The sequence below is a fragment of the Suncus etruscus genome, chromosome 7 (genome assembly GCF_024139225.1).
Source record: "Suncus etruscus isolate mSunEtr1 chromosome 7, mSunEtr1.pri.cur, whole genome shotgun sequence".
NCBI lineage: Eukaryota > Metazoa > Chordata > Mammalia > Eulipotyphla > Soricidae > Suncus > Suncus etruscus.
Window position 1 is genome coordinate 19,379,224 of NC_064854.1, and position 17,673 is coordinate 19,396,896.

Consider the following 17,673-nt stretch of genomic DNA (forward strand, 5'->3'; position numbering starts at 1 on the left):
GGAAGGGGGAAGGGGGACGGGGGAGGGGGGAAGGGGGAGGGGGAAGGGGGAGGGGAAGGGGAAGGGGGAAGGGGGAAGGGGGAAGGGGGAGGGGGGAGGGGAAGGGGAAGGGGAAGGGGAAGGGGGAAGGGGGAGGGGGGAGGGGAAGGGGAAGGGGAAGGGGAAGGGGAAGGGGGAAGGGGGAGGGGAAGGGAAGGGAAGGGGAAGGGGAAGGGGAAGGGGAGGGGAAGAGAAGGGAAGGGAAGGGAAGGGAAGGGAAGGGAAGGGAAGGGAAGGAAAGAAAGAAGGAAGGAAAGGAAAAAGAAAGAAAGAAAAGAAAGAAAGAAAGAAAGAAAGAAAGAAAGAAAGAAAGAAAGAAAAGAAAGAAAGAAAGAAAGAAAGAAAGAAAGAAAGAAAGAAAGAAAGAAAGAAAGAAAGAAAGAAAGAAAGAAAGAAGAAGAAAGAAAGAAAGAAAGAAAGAAAGAAAAGAAAGAAAGAAAGAAAGAAAGAAAGAAAGAAAGAAAGAAAGAAAGAAAGAAAGAAAGAAAGAAAGAAAGAAAGAAAGAAAGAAAGAAAGAAAGAAAGAAAGAAAGAAAGAAAGAAAGAAAGAAAGAAAGAAAGAAAGAAAGAAAGAAAGAAAGAAAGAAAGAAAGAAAGAAAGAAAGAAAGAAAGAAAGAAAGAAAGAAAGAAAGAAAGAAAGAAAGAAAGAAAAGAAAGAAAGAAAGAAAGAAAGAAAAAGAAAGAAGAAAATGAAAGAAAGATCGCATAGCATATTCAGGTAGAGTTATTTATGGTTCTTTCCTCTAGATTAAATTTCTACTTCTTTGTATTACTTTATTTAAACACCATGATTACCAAACTGTTTATGGTTGAGTTTCAGTCATACACTATACACCATTTTTCACCAGTGCACATATCCTGCCACCAAGGTGCCCAGTTTCCTTCCTGTCCACCATCCTGCCTACCTCTGGGGCAGATATTTTACTTCTCTCTCTGTGTCTGTCTCTCTCTGTTTCTCTGTATCTATGTATCTGTTTCTTTCTCTCTCTGTCTCTCTATCTTTTTCCCTCTTTCTTTTAGACACTGTGGTTTGCATTCTTGTTAATAAAAGGGAACCAGAGAACTGTATTCTTAGAGCTACCTGAACACAGTGTATAAAATAACTCAGGACAGTATTTTCCACGATGCGACCCCTGAAGGAATTTTGGGGTCCCTGCAGCATCTCCTTTTGCATTTCTTTTTCTCCCCTTCCCTTCCCTTTTGCTGTTGTTGCAATGAGAAAAGAATGGGGTTTGCATCCCAAAAAGGCATTGGACCTTTTAAATGAACTGTCAAGAAGAGAAATGGACAATCACCTTACAGAAGACCATCATCTGACTAAAATCCACTGACCACTGAAGATAACACTACATATAATTATTAAAAAAAAAAACACATAAAATGTTAATGCAATGGCAGCTGGACTTGAACATGCTTCTTGAATAACCCCACTATAATGACAGCTGGACCTAAACACACCCCTGGACATGTCCTTGGATACACCCCCTGTTACACTGGGTATAAAAATAGAAATTGGACAGTTGATGGGGGGCAAGAGCAGACCAATGACCAGACCAGTGCCTGCCGGGGTGGGCCTGGATATAAAGCATTGGTGAGATGCTGCCTGCTTTGCATCTATCCCTCTATCTCTTTTTCTAGAACCTGTTCTAAGGGCCTCTCCTGGCCCACTCTTGTCAATGAATCTCTCTCCCCTCTCTCTTTCTCTTTCTCCTCTCTTTCTCTCTCTCTCTCTCTCTCTCTCTCTCTCTCTCTCTCTCTCTCTCTCTCTCTCTTTCTCTCTCTCTCTCTCACCTCTAGGAAATGGTGTCAGTGGACTTCAGGATCCTTGCAGAAATAAAAAGAATACTTGGTTTCTATCTCTCTCTTCTCTCCTCTCAGTCCCTGGTGGTCGCTACAACAACAAGATGGCTCTTAGCACCAAAGTAATGCTAGGGATGGAACCTGCAGACACATAACTGAGGGGCAGACGTTCCACCCATGAACCACATTCCCAGGCTCTTTTCTGCATTTCTAAGTGAAAGGTATTATAGAAATTAAAAATGTTTCAATGCACCTCATAGTAAAAAGGCAAGTTTATCTTAGTGAAATGTTAGTTTCCATCTGTGTCTATCTATTGGACTAGTATAGTATATTGTGCTGTGATATGAGATAAAGCTCAGGATTGTGCCCTCCTCACAGAATGTCTACATCCTTTGAGTCATACAAGTATGTGTAAGCTATGCTGTGTTTGCACAAGGGAGTCACAAAAATAAATAAACCTTTCCTTGTAGTCTAACAAGCTCCCCCATCAATCCTTCTCAATTCTGCCCCCAAAGAGTGTCTAGAACCGGGGTGGCGAACACGCGGCTCTCGAGCCGCATTCAGCTCCCGGCCAAAATGAATGTGTCTCTTTGCCTCTTCTCATTCTTTTTGTATACTGTGGCTCTTCGCCAAGTTTGGATTTTGTTCTGCTGCTTCTGAGGAGGGACCTCTGAGGAGAGATCTCCCAGCGCGTAGTCCCGCCATACCCCAGGCTTTGTCCTCCCGTCTCCCATCCCTCGGAAACAACTGCACGGGCCAGCGAGCGGGGGACCCATGTGACACATGTTGGGTCACATCTGGCCGTTAGTTCTTAGTGTGGAGGACGCAGCACACCCTTACCATCACTGCAGGATTTTGACCCTCACTCAAAATGGCAAAATGCAATATGTGTTTAATATATCATTGTTAAGATTAGATACTTTTGTGTGAGTGTTTGTCTGTTTTGGCAGGTCGCCGCGTGGTGTGGCTCTCTGACTCTCACAGTTTAAAATTTTGGTTCTTTGTGTCGAACTTCTTCGCCACCCCTGGTCTAGAGCAAGAAGTAGCAGAAGAAAACTTCAGGTGCCATTAGGAGTAGAAATTTTAGTTCATTTGCTTAATATTTTCAGGGACACAAAACTTCTGCTCCCCACTATTACTTCCAGTCTGTACACATCAAGGTAGCAGACTATCTTGTCCTGGGTTTTGGGAACAACATTGTGAATACAGGAAAATAAATAGTATTTATAATAAAAGTGAATTCCACCCACTCCCACCAAATGTCCTCTAGCGGAGCTTTTATTTTTGGGATTCAATACTTCTGTCTGTTTCTTATGTAACAATTTATAGTCCATGAGTACATGGCTTTTGAAGCTCTCAAATTCTCTGTGATATCCTAGCTACCTTGAGGCTGTAATTCACACAAATCTGGCTTCCAAAATTAAAATGTAAATTAATGCAGTGAACTCTACAGTGAACCAGTGCCTTTCTGGGGCTCTATCAATAATTCCAGTACAAAAACTCTGGCTTTTAGAAAACAGACTCCCTCACTAACCAGAGATGCTTAACTTTGTATTTGAAATGTTTATGTGTTGATAAGAATTATGCTGATATGTGCTGCAATAGGATGTGCATTGATGTCATTAGTTTGATGTTTGTTGAGTCATGTTTTATATATTGCTCTTTAGGAAAAAAGTAAATACGAAAAAGGTTGTTTGGAGATTGGTGTTTTTTTAATTATCTGACGAAAAAGCATGTGAAATTAGCCGTTTCACTGATGAAGTAGATGAAATTATTTGAGATTCTAGAGAGAAATGTAGTTAGCAGATCAGCATGAGGGACAACCAGGAGTTAATAGGATCACAAATGAAGGGTTCTGGGGTGAATGCTGCCATCTTTGAATCAGAGGACAAGAGTGCGTCCATAGCCCCAGTCTACTGCTGTTGGCAAGTCTGAGTAACAACTCTTGATAGTACTTTCCTTAGACTTCAACCATTTTTACTAAACTTAGTCTGCTCCATTCCAGCCATGCCTGCCTCACTGACCTGAACTCTTCTATGCTACCCAGAACAAGATCCTCTGTCTCTACTCCAACTTTTAGAGAAAAAAAATCTCTTTTGCTTGGGAAAGACCATATCTCTATTATTTTAATTTTACAGCAGGTAGACTTTATGCAATATAAAATTCTTCCCAGAAAATGAATCTAGGGCTCCCACCATGATCCCTCAGGCATTTGGTTAGTTGAAATTATTAACTGCTTAATTATTTAGGAATAGTATACTTTCTGTAACATGAGGAATATGTGTTCCTTAATAGCATGGAGGTAAGGTATTTTGCCTTGCATGCAGAAGGACAGTGGTTTGAATCCCAGCATTCCATATGGTCCCCTGAGCCTTCCAGGAGCAATTTCTGAGCATAGAGCCAGAAGTAACCGAAGAAGAAGAAGAAGAAGAAGAAGAAGAAGAAGAAGAAGAAGAAGAAGAAGAAGAAGAAGAAGAAGAAGAAGAAGAAGAAGAAGAAGAAGAAGAAGAAGAAGAAGAAGAGGAGGAGGAGGAGGAGGAGGAGGAGGAGAAGAAGAAGAAGAAGAAGAAGAAGAAGAAGAAAAGAAGAGAAGAGAAGAAGAAGAAGAGAAGAAGAAGAGAAGAAGAAGAAGAAAGAAAGAAAGAAAGAAAGAAAAAAGAAGGAGGAAGAAGAAGGAGGAAGAAGAAGAAGAGAAGAAGAAGAAGAAGAAGAAGAAGAAGAAAAGAAGAGAAGAGAAGAAGAGAAGAAGAAGAAGAAGAAAGAAAAAAGAAGAAAGAAAAAAGAAGGAAGAAGAAGAAGAAGAAGAAGAAGAAGAAGAAGAAGAAGAAGAAGAAGAAGAAGAAGAAGAAGAAGAAGAAGAAGAAGAAGAAGAAGAAGAAGAAGACTGTATTCTGCACACATCAAATAGTAATAGGATCATGGTAATTCATTAAATTACTTCTTCCTTTTTCTTCCTTTTTTGGTAATTTTCTATTGGGTCATACTGTTTGAGAGATCCCAATGAGCAGAGCACATGCTTGTCTGATCTTGATTCCCAGCACTGTGTGGTCCCCAGAGCATTGCTGAATAACCCCTGAGCACAAAGCCAGTAGGAACCCCAAACTCCATAGGTAGCATCCAAAAAAAAGTAAGCAAAAAAGGATAATATATTTGTTTATAAGCTTAACCTTTTAATATCTTGTAGTCTGATAGATATTTGGGACAGAATCATAGTATTAAATTTGGGATAGAAGGTATTTTCAACTGGAGAGTTTATTTCAACGTCTAAAGGTTTATTTTATGTTTGTTTAGTAAATTTTCTCTACGCATCAGGGACATCTTCTAGAATGTGTGGCCTTCTCTTGAGTATATTTCTCTGATATGTTGATTTTTAATGGCTCAGTTATATTGATTCAATTTAGTCAACTAGAAGTAATAATGATGTTTTCATTGATCCTTCCATCCTTCTTTTCTTAAATTACCACTTTATTAAAATTCACTTATGACTAATAATTTTCTAAGAGCCATTGCCTTCGAACACTGTGAATATTAAGACTCTATACATCAGGCTGTCTTAAAGAATCAATAGTTTTGGTTAATCATGAGACAAAAGGTCAATATCTATTATAAAAATACTGCCTGAATTCATGGATTTCAACAAAAAATACATTCACACATACACATGTGTAAATACATGTGTCTGCATGTATATACACATATGTGTGCATGAAATGTGGCAGACCCATAAAGGAAAATAACTAGAAAAAAATGACTAAGAAACAAATGAAAAGATATTAGACTAACAACTCAAAGAAATACCTGTCACATCAACAATGAATAATTGTCTTAAAATACAAGAATAAGCTACTTGTCTTTATATCAGTTAAAACTATTGAATCTTTCCCAGTGCTATAAAGGAGTGACACACTATGAATGCTCCTTTTTTCTTTAACATCAACTAAAAACAGTTTCAAGAGCAATAAAAAAGGTCCTGTTCTGCAGTAGTGAATTCTATTGATGGCGAATTTGTTATGAGAAGGTTGCATTTGACACAGTAGAAAGCTTAGAATTATTCCATTCCCTCTCTACATGAACAAGCACCGTGTGGAAACTGGGTGGTGTTTGGGCCCAGACCCCCACCACCTCCATTGGTTGGTGGTTCACAAATGATGCCCCACAGTCACACAAACCCAGAAAGTCGGCAGTCAGCAGGCGAACGGTATTGACAGTACCATCAGCCGTCTGCACATTTTCATTTTGAACTGTGGCATCCTGAAATCAGTGGAAGCTGAAATGATAGCTCTGTGTGGAAGGATTTCAAATTCTCTTTATTGACGGGTGAAATTCAGGACGAGGTGTGAGAGAGTGAAGATGGCCAGAAATAGCCCCCTGACTGCTGAGTCCAATTGTAGGAAGGAAAAACAAGAAGAAAAAAGAAACCAGCCCAACTCTCTCTTCTGTTTGGTTTATTAAAGTTCAATTCACCTTAGGCTCTTTATCCACTTTTCATCAGGCAGGTCTCTTGGCTTCATTCTCCACTGAGCTCTAAAAAAAGGACAAGCCAGCACCACCCTCTTTGGCAACTCTGATCAGGAATCCCTGGGAGGCCAAGCCAGGGTGATGACATTGTCCTGCCTGGAACCAAGATAACATTCGTCCTCATGGATATAGACTCAGTGTGCTGCAAAGAAAGTTTTGTCATAGACTCTCAGTAGGGTCCCTTGGGTGGCACCCAACTCTTATGACAGTGGCTCCTTGGAATTGAATACCCAGGCTGAAATGCAAAATTCTTGTGCTAGATCATTGGGGAAAATTAATGTACTAAATCAGCAAGTTAATTTTCTGTATCACTGACCTTGGAACCTTAATGGAGAAAGATCGTTCAGCCATTATGTAGCTATAAACAATCGTAATGTGTATCACTGGCTGTCCTGACATAAGTATGTTCATAGCATGTGGAATTAAATCTATCCCCCAAAACCAATACCACCATTGCAAAAGCAAACACCTCTTCTTTTCTCCCTGAAGTTCTGATGTTTCTTGTTCCCTTAATGTAGGCCTCACCCAGCTCCCCCCCCCCACCCCAGATCAATCAAATGTACCATTGAATTTTGACTTCTGATTAACACTGTCTTGGTTGACCAAAGCTGCTCAATTCCTTGCCTCTGTCTTCGTTGTCATCCAGTTCTCCAAATTTTGGGGGAAAACTTCAGATCCAACTTCATTGGCTCAGTTCTTTGTTCCTCTGTGATATCATCTGCCTAATTGCCACCTTCTGTGCCATTCATGGCCTGAGCCTAGCACAGCATAACAAACTCCTCAATGAAACCACATCCCCAGGGTAAAACAGCTCATAAAAAAAAAACAAGATGCAATCAGAAGATAGAGACCAGAACGGCTTAGGCCAGCACCTCTGACTCAGTGCAGTAAGGATGGCATGTATCAGGAGAACCCCAGTACCCTACTACAAAGTCCACCTCCACTCACCACAGGGTTTCTCTTTCAAGTGAGCACATGGCCCCACCATACACAGCAGGCATCATAGTCATGGAAGTTCAATATCAAATGTCCCCTTCTCGCTGTAGAATCCATGTCTCCAACAAAGATGCCAGGATCTTTCCTCACTATTGTTCTTGCTGTAAATCTGACACAGAAGGCAAATTCTGTTCCCCAGAAAAGGAATTGTACTGAATAGAAATAGTAGCTCCAACAGTCGATTTATCAAGCCCCACTCACTCACTCACTTAGCACCCATAAGTGCCAATTTCTTCTGCATCCAGCAATTGTTCTCCTCTATATCGCCAAGGAGATGATTCTTTCAGAACTTGTCTAAATTCTCTACTGTCTCTGGATTCTCTAAAAGACCCAAGTGGGCCCAGGATTGGGAAGAAGTTTTTGTCACTGCGTTGTGGTGTCTGTGTGTGTAGAAAGAGTCAGCCATGGCACATTTGTACCTTTCTTACACCTGAATTTCATCACTAAATCATACCTAGGCATGTAATAAGCAGCTCGTGTCTTGTACTGGTGGCATTGAACTGGTAATTATTGAACAGGTAATAAAAGGCAAGTGAAACTGGCAGTCTGTAATGGGAGGTGGGCAGTAAGAGTAACTGGAAAGGGGCATGGATCAGAGGTTATTCTTTATTTTTAAATATAATTATTTAAACACCGTGTTTACAAAATTGTTCATGATAGAGTTTCAGTCAAACAATGTCCAAACCCTTCACCAGTGCACATTTCCTGCTACCAATTTCCTCAGCTTTCCTCTCACCCTTTCCCCCATCTCTGAGGGGGTAAACATTTTACTTTTCTCTTTCTCTCCCTTTCCCTCTCTTCTCACCCTTCCCTCTCCTCTCTCTAATCTACTGAGTATGCAGACCCCAGATACTCAGGAAGACAGAGTGCATGGAAGCTGAATCCTGAAAGCTATAGAGAAGGTGACTGGAAAAGGTGGTAAAAGGCCAAGAGTGTTTCTAACAGAAAGATCGGTGTTGTGAAGGTGTTGAGGAGAGTGAGAGCTCTACATGATGTGTGGGAGAGACTGAGCAAAGTCTCCCGCAGGGCAGAGTGACTGAGTAGACAGACAAGATCAGGCTAATGATGTCGGCAAAGGTCACATCCAGCAAGGCTTTGTCGGGCTTATTAAGGCATGTGGACGTGGCACAGAAGCAAGAATGAAAGGGAGCACTGAGGAATTATAAGCAGGGTGAGAACATGCTAGTAAGATTTAAGATTGCTCAGTGGTTTCCGATTTGGTGGCAGGAACTAAAAGTCTGCAGACCAGTTCCATGAATAGTCTTAATAGGATGATGCTCTCATTTAACGAAAGCAATTAAAAAAATAAAACCCAAAGAATTGGAGTTGACTGAAAGTTATGATTAGGGAGTGAGGGTGATGGAAGCATGGAAGATGACACCTCTGTGCCAGAGAATAGCTCTTGAATCCTGACATAAGTGGTTGGGTGGATGTGATGTCATTTCCACTTTCAGAAATATCAAAAAAATCTTTTGCTGAAAACAGTGTGTTCAGTGTTTTTGACGTGTTGTACTTGAGGGACTCCTGGGAAATAAAGTAGACAGAGTAAATGGGTAATTGAAGGTCAGTCTTGCTGAAAAGTGGTGATGGTCCATTTCCGGGGTTGCCAGCCTGAGTCACTGGCTCTGAGCTACATCTATTCAAACAGATGACCCCGGAAATACATAAGCAAAGAGATAAAGGACACAATCCCATTTTTCAGAGCTATAGCTCCTACCTAGGATGAACGTGTCATGATGAAAGCTGACAGCTCATGTTAAATATCTGAATGTTGCCCCAAGATTTCCCACAATCTCTTGGTCTCTTTAAGCTTCAGTTTTCCTCTTTACAAATTATACCAGCTGATCTTCACTAGGATCAACTTAGAACAACATGTAGAATTGTGATAGTACAGGGGTTAAGGTGTTCATCTTGCATGTGACTATCCAGGATTTGATCCCCCGACACTGCATATGGTTCCCCAGACTTCACCAGAAGAAACCCCTGAACATAGAGCCAGGACTAAACCCTGAATATCTCTGAGTGTGGCCCCAAAACCAAACAGCAAGATTGTACAACTTAGAGGTGGTGAGAATCAAATAAGAGGATAAGGGGTGTGGCCACATGTGCAGTGTTGCTGTATATTTTATTAATAAGGTCACCCCTTCCAATTTGTGAAAGAGAGTCACCTGCCATTGCTACATCTGGCACAAGTTTTCTCTTCTCCCATCTACACATACCAAAGCAGCCCGGGTCTCATGCCTTGTCCATTGCGTCTGAGCTCCACTTACTAATAGACTTGAAAATGGGGATCCCAAAGAGTATGTCTGGGGTTGGGGTGATAATAGCACAGCAGGGAGTGCATTTGCCTTACATGTGGACAACCCAGTTGGATTCCTGGCATCCCATAATGTCCCCCCCCCCAGTACTATCAACAATAAATCCTGAGCACAGAGCCAGGTATAACCCCTGAGTACCTTTGGATGTGGCTTAAAAACAAACAAACAAAGGAAAAAAACATAACAAAAATTAAAACAGTCTGCTTGCTATAACTAAGAGACAGGCAATCTGGGCAGAATTAAGCAACTCTACCCCCAAACTGGGCAGGATTGTGAGGTCTAAAAAATCCTTTCCAGATCAACCGAAGCCATAATAGTCCTCTTGTCAGCTCTCTGTAACCTGCAGAACTGCCCTGGATAGAAAAAGGAAGGGGGATGGGGATAAAAGAAGCACCAGGAGGGCTTAGAGAGAAAGGTTAAAGCCAATGCCCCAGCATGCAGAGTTCTTGCAGTTGGGTAGTTGGTTATTCCAGGGAAGGAGCTATTTTAAATAAATAGAAAGAGCATGGCAGGCTGGCAGTGAGGGGCCTTGGTTCAATGTGTTTTCACTTGACACAGACATCCAAACCAGCTGAAAAGAGAAGGCTAGCATGTGGAGCAGGAGCAAGCCAATTAAAAATGCAAAACAGAAGGCAAAGGAGCTGATTTGGGGTGCCAGGGAAGTCCACCTGAGCTGAGAGAATAGAGGCATCTTATTCATCGGTCTCTTTAGTGGCTCTCTGTGTGCAGAGGCTATTGAAATTCCAGGATGAGGAGGCACTAATGGATCCGGTATTGTCAATGGAATGAATTAGCACGTCACGCTGTGCCGCTGTCTGAAAGACTGTGCAGTGGTAACCCACAGACCAGCAGTGCCCTATGCTTTTAGCGTTCATTCAGTTGCCTGTTCCTATTAGTAACAGAGCGGCTCTGGGGTCACGTAAAAATTCAGAAAGCAACCAAAGGAGAGCCATGTCAGAAGGAACCGAGAAAAAGATGAACAGGCTTAGCGGGGATGGAGAGGAGCTGTTTGCAATCTACTTTATTGTGTGTGTTGCATTGACCACCAGACTCCCACCAGTCAGATTTGAAAGAGAAATGGTGTGTTCTTGAAACATCCCAATCAAAGCAGTGTAGATGATGGGGAGATTCTTTAACAGCATGCACTGCACACAGTCTCGTATTTGGCAAATTGGCACTGGTCCCATAGGATGCTGAGCCCCTGAGCTGCCCCTGCCATTCCTCCCTGAGCTTCCACAAAACCAAGAAGGACTAACACACTCATGGCAGTAGCTTTCAAAACTGCATCTCAAAGATGCATGAAAAAGATCAAATCCAACACAGAAGGTAGCTTGGCATTGTTGGACACGTCTCCTGAGAAGGCGCTAGTTCAGAATTGCCAGGAAGAAGAGCTAGAAATTGGGGACCTGGCATTGTTGGCTCCAGACACGTCTCCTGAGAAGGCGCTAGTTCAGAATTGCCAGGAAGAAGAGCTAGAAATTGGGGACCTGGCATTGTTGGCTCCAGACATGGGGTTCATGTCTGAGAAAAACACCTCCAGGTTAGGGAATCCCTAACATGTACCACCATTGGACGCATCCTTCTTAAGTCAGCCTGCCAATACTTTCAAATCTCCTGAGTTGGAACATGCAGTCAGGTAGAAAAGGGGGTGCTTGCCTCCACCTTTGTGGCCAGCTATGCATCTTCTGTTTTTAGACCCCTAAACAAAGGCATTGTATCTGCTGCTCCCATCTCTATGTTCTTTCTCCCAGTGGCCTGCAAAGCAAAGCCAGAAGCCAACACTTTCATGCAGAATTTTGTCTTAATGTACAATTCCAAGAAAGTATATTTTACAGACATAAGGAATAAGAGGGGTGAGAATTGATGGCATCAATGGTAGATATCACCAGTGTGACCAGCTTTGGATCAAGTTGGCACTATGGCTGACATCCGGGACTGGCAGTCAAGGTGAACACCTCTTCATTGCTAACTATGGGGGTGTTGAACATACTTCCTATCCTCCTGCTCCCCACTGGGCAGAGTTTTAGGTCACAGCACAGTTCTCTGGGCTCAAGAGTTCTTCTGAGCAGGTCTCCAGGCTGGTATTGTGTCAGACCCAAGGAATGTAGGAATGTGTAGGCCCTGGATGTATGGTGTGAGGTGAGGACTCCTGGTCTCGTGTTCAGCAGAGATGTTGGGTTGTGTCTGTGTGAAATGGGACAAACTGTGTGAAATGTCTGTGAGAAACAACAGGACTGAACGGTTCCTTGGACCCAGACCTCGGTGAGCTTCAATCTCCTCTGCCCTTTAATTATAATTACATCTATGTTTCAGTTAGTTCTGGCCTAAAGAGGTAGGAATATGGTCCAGAAGCTTCAGTCTACAGCGGTGGTCGGTAACCTGTGGCTCGCGAGCCACATGTGGCTCTTTACACTTTTAATTTGACTCTTCTGTGTGCTAGGCGGCCGCTCCAGAAGTCAGGACTCTGCTCCTAGCCTCTGTCAGTGCACGCCCTGTGTGGCTCTCAAAATACATTTCAATCATGGTTTTGGCAAGATTTGGCTCAGTTGTATAAAAAGGTTGCTGACCACTGGTCTACAGCATCTTCTTCACAGACCAAGCTCAATCTCCAAGAAGGTGGAAGGGGTGTGAAACAAGTGGTAGTCACCAGCATGTGTTCAGATGTAAGTCATATCTAAGACCAGCTCTGTGTTATGTCTTTGGTCTCCACCTGGACAGCTAACCTACTCCTTCATCTCTAAGACACTGCTTGACTTTGTCCTGTTGGGCACAACCAATGCAAATTCTCCTTATTACCCAACTCCACAGCACCAAGTGATAGTCATGAAATACAGCCATGCGATATAGTCATTAAATCATTGAACAATCTTAGACTTGCATATCATGAATTGGGTCTCAATTCAAAGTTGTTTCTTTCTTGACATTTTATTAATTTGCAAAACATTTTAGAGACACATATCAAGTACTCCAGCCCAATTCCAATCTTAATGTTCACAAATTAAGGTCTAAATTAAAGTTTTTGGGATGGACCCAAGTGAACAGGTGGAATGCAGAATGTCACCACAGAGGACTATGGGAAATCTCTCTATCAACAGCCAGAAGCTTCCAGCTCACCATTTCTTCCTCATTTCTCCTTAAGACCAAGAGATGGAGGAGAAGCTCTGGCTTGCCTCTAAATTGTCCCCATGAGATAATTAAACACAGATCCTTTATTTCCTCAGAAATTTCCCAGATGGGTATAAGGATATGAAAGATCAAGGCAACATATGTGGAAATGTGTCAAGTAAAAAAGAAAACTCACTTATTTGAACATCTTAAAAAATAAAGATAAAAAGAGAATACCAAGGGAGTCATAAAAAGTGAGCTCTAGGCCAGAGAAGTGTTGCTTTTAATTTCTAGGCAGTCGAAGAAAATTTAGTGCATGAATAACATTTCATTAAAATGGATACCTTTAAAGATTTATAGTATCAGGTTTGAATGGGGGAAGCCATAGCTTCCATTCAGAGAAAATAGAATCTCTTCCCGGGGAAGAGCTAAATTGCAGCGATCCAGTAAACAGGACATCTCATCTACTGTACAGACAGACAGACCCTGTTCTTCTATACAAATAGATGTTCAGTTCAGAGGAATGAGAAGTAAGTAAAGGGGAAAGATATATCCCACCATTTAAGACAGTTGTCTGTCAAAAGGCTTGGTATGTCCTGGGTGCCCCATAAGCATCTCTATGGGGCCCTGCATGTGAGACATTAAGACCAGCCCAGATGAAAGTTTTTTTGGGTTTTTTGTTTGTTTGTTTGTTTGTTTGTTATTGGGCCACATCCAGCAGCACTCAGGCGATACTCTTGGTTCTGCACTCAGAAGTTGCTCCTGGCAGGCTTGGGGGCCTATGCAGGATGCTGAGACACAGCCTGTAGTCCATTCCAGGTCAGTTGCATGCAAGGCAAATGCCCTACCACTATGCTATCACTCCAGCCCCAGATGAAGGAATGTGTGCTGACTGTGAGTAATTTTCCTGCAGCTTCTTTAGCTCAACTTCAATACCAGATGCCTTAAGTTTTATTTTACAGCTCCATCCCCTGCATCATTCCAGTCTCTGATTTTATTAGGCAATTGGTTGCTTCTGTAGACATGTGGCATACATGCCCTCCTTCCTATGTTGCAAATTCTTGCATGGTCCGTCATTAAGAATAAGCCATTGGAGAAATGTCAAGTTCACTCTTGGAGCAGTCTGTTGAGATGTAATTTCATCTGCCTGCTGGTTCTGGGTTTTGGGGTGTTGGTTTAATCCTGACTATCTTTTAGATTTAAAGGGAGCATAAACATCGATTCTTTGGAGAGCCCAGCTCCCACCCTTTGGGTTCTGTGACTCTTCAAGCTCCCTCAGCCTTGACCTATCCCTGTCTCTCTGCCCTCCATATGGTCTCTCTGCTCTCTGCTTCCCCATATGGTATGATCATATTTCCACTATTTTAGAAAGCATTAGCCTAGATTGGTGTTATTAGGAATTCCTGGACCAAAATCTCTGCCTGGCAATCCATAGTGCCCCATAACTTTATCAAAGAATTGTATATTATTTTTAGTGTTGCTTCTCCCTCTCAAATCAACCAGGAGCTTTTATATCAGCTTTATTTTCATTCTGGCAATGAAATGTTGAACACTGTGGAGGGAGAACTGATGTAAAGAGAGAGAGGGTGGTGATTTATAGAAGAAAGACAAATGCATGAGTGGGCCAATGAGAAAGCTGGATTCCTCCATGGAAAAGCCACTGGGGTGCTCCCCATTCAAAAAGAGACCATCACAGGTTTCAGGGTTTGAAGAAAGGGCCTCAGAATACCTGGATATTAGCACTGCAGGCAACACAAACAAAAATGTGGGATGAATTTGGGATGACTAAAGTATGGAAGGAAGGAGGCCCTTCCTATTAGGAGAATAATAGAGAAAGTTGGGGAGTCAGGCAGGCTTTGGTTGGATAGATCAAGGAGAGGGTCTAATAGGGGGTGTCTGATTTTATCCCAGCATGGCGGAAGACCACTGAGGGTTAGGGTTTTAGCAGGGACTTCATGTAATCTGACAGCATCTTCTTCACCACCTGTCCCTTTGTTCTTTGGCCAGCTACCAAGAAATGGTGGAAGGTGGGTAGTTTCCATCTAGCTTCTGGCTCCATCTATCTTCTGAATGGCCTCTGCAATGCACACTTTCACATGTTGAGTATCCCAGCTTCTCTCCTCCTTTCCCCACTCTGAACACCCAATTTCTTCTTCCCTATGCCTTGCCTTGAGTTTTAAAATTCAGTTCTAATGACAGTCTCTATTGGGGTCTCAGTAGGTGAGAAAATGGCACTATCCTCCCTTCTCCTCCATCTCATCTCCAATATTCTTGCATATTCACTTGCTTTTGCCTTCTCCAACCAGACTGTCATCTCTTTGTGGTGTCAATATGCGATTCAGAGCCTGTTGTGAGTCTAGTGGCACCCTAATTTATTGGGAGGGGGATCAGATAGTTGACTGGCCCTCAACTGCAGAGGGCCCCTTCTTAGTTATGAGACTAAATTCTCAATCTAAACCCACTGATTTACCAAATATTGAGTCTAAAGAGTATTTGAGCTCATCATGGGCCAGAGTAACACGTGTATGTTTTATAAGCTTTTAAATCCTACATACCTTTAAGAAATTTTTTTTTTTTGGACCACACTTGTGATGCTCAGGGGTTACTCCTGACTATGAGCTCAGGAATTGCTCCTGGCTTGGGGGACCATATGGGATGCCAGGGGATTGAACCACGGTCCATCCTGGGTCAACAACGTGCAAGGCAAATGCCTTACTGCTGTGCCATCACTCCAGCCCCATGATTTTATCTTTTTACCACACACACAAAAATTAAGACATCCTCTCTCATTAAGGATGTTCAGGTTTATGGCTATTTGTAGTTGGAGAAAGGGTTCCCCTGGGTTGAATTATGTCTTCCTTCATGCACCCCTGCTCCTGAGTTAAGTCCACTTTTGGTAGAGTCAAGGTGTCACTTTTGGTAGAGTCAAGGTGTCAGTGTGGGTTCTAATTCACTAAGACTGTATTTCCAACCAAGAAGAAAATTGACAGAGAGATGAGAAGCCCAAGTATGATTGTTTATATGGTAGGAAATGCCTGGGATGTCTGGGAGCCAAGACAGGCTGGTACAGGTGCACCCCCAAGCCTTAGAAGGAACCAACCTTGGGCCCGGAGAGATAGTGCAGCGGTGTTTGCCTTGCAAGCAGCCGATCCAGGACCAAAGGTGGTTGGTTCGAATCCCGGTGTCCCATATGGTCCCCTGTGCCTGCCAGGAGCTATTTCTGAGCAGACAGCCAGGAGTAACCCTGAGCACCGCCGGGTGTGGCCCAAAAAACAAAACAAAAAAAAAAAAAAAAAAAAAAGAAGGAACCAACCTTGAATGCTTCAGACGTCAGCTTCTAGGCCTATACCCTTCTGAGGCAGCAGTTAATGGGTGATATTCTGAGGAAACTAGCATGTTATTCTCTCTGGAAGCCTTGCATTATCTTAAACACTGAACCCTGACCCTCTGGATAAACAGCAGGGCAGTTCTGAAGCAAACAAACTGGCTGGACTCTCAGAGCACTGCTCCCAAGTCAGAGTTTGTAAGGTTCAGGTGGAAGGAGAACCTGGGTTAAAAAAAAAACTTGGGGGAGTCCTCGGCCCCATATCTGCCCCCTGTGTAACCTATTTTGCTGCTAGAAGATTCAAACTCTAGAAGATTCCAGCCCTGTCAGAGTTCACCAGGATTTCTGCAAGGATCTAACCTAATAATTTTTAGGTTTTTCAAGTCAAAATTCCTGGCTTGTACATCTTGAATTATTTTGAAAAACACCTGTCACCTAAGGCATGGGATCCCTTAATATATTTATGAATTAGTGTGTCCTCTCCATGACCTGTGAAGAGGTTTTGTGGAGATACTTTCAGCAACTGGAGTGAGTGAACCCCCTCTCCATTAAAAAGATTTATGAGTCATCATAAGTATGAATCCCTCTGAGGCCCCCCTATCTTACAACTGTTCCTATAAATCTTCAGAGTTCAGATCCTTTAGGCAAGAGATCAGAACTACCAGGGGGTAAAGTCTGGGTACAAATGTGGGTTGCTCAGCTGCCCCAGCTCATCAGGTCTATGTCACCTTACTCTTTCCTTTTATGGACACATGGATGCCACACTTCAGGGGAATATTAGAACATCCAAAGAGGCAAATCTCATGAAATACTCAAGACCATCATGGGATAACAAAATAAAAATTTCCTTCTGATTGTCCCCTTAGGGATTCCAACTTCCCTGGAAAGAAGCCATGAGAATAAAAGTGTTATACTATGGAGCAAAGTCACTCTAACATGCTGTTTCTCAGAAACAGACTGTGGGTCTGAGTTACAGTATAAGGGGAGGTGCTTGCCTTCCATTAGGGTGACCCTGATTTGATCTCTGACATGCATAGTGTCTCCTGAGCACTGCCAAGAGTGAGTCCTAAGCACCACCAGAGAGACTTCTGAGCACAGAGCCAGGAGTAAACCTTGAGCACCACCATGACAGATCTCTGAACACAGTCAGGAGTAAGCCCACATGTAGTTTACCACCCCCCAAAGTGATCTGTGGGGGGGCACCCCAACAAACTGGAAATCACTACTCTCCCTTAGGCATGATTCTGATGGCAGTGGTTGTGATGTGGCCGTCTCACAGTATTAGAGAGACATTGGGAATTTGAAAGCTCTAGAAGATTCAAAAAGGGTAAAGACGTACAAATCCCTGCACTCTAAGGGGTCCTTGCCTTCTACTGTTTTAGGTGCCCATCAGAAATCTGTCATCAAACCCACACAATATAGAGACAGCAAGAAAAGTCTAGAAACTTCAAAACAAAGTCGTCATCATAGAGAACTATTTTCAAGTTTTCAAGTGGTTTAAGATGTCTGTTTTAGAGGGAGAAAATGGTTGGACAAGATGGGGCAGAAATGGTATGATGTGAGTTGTGTTA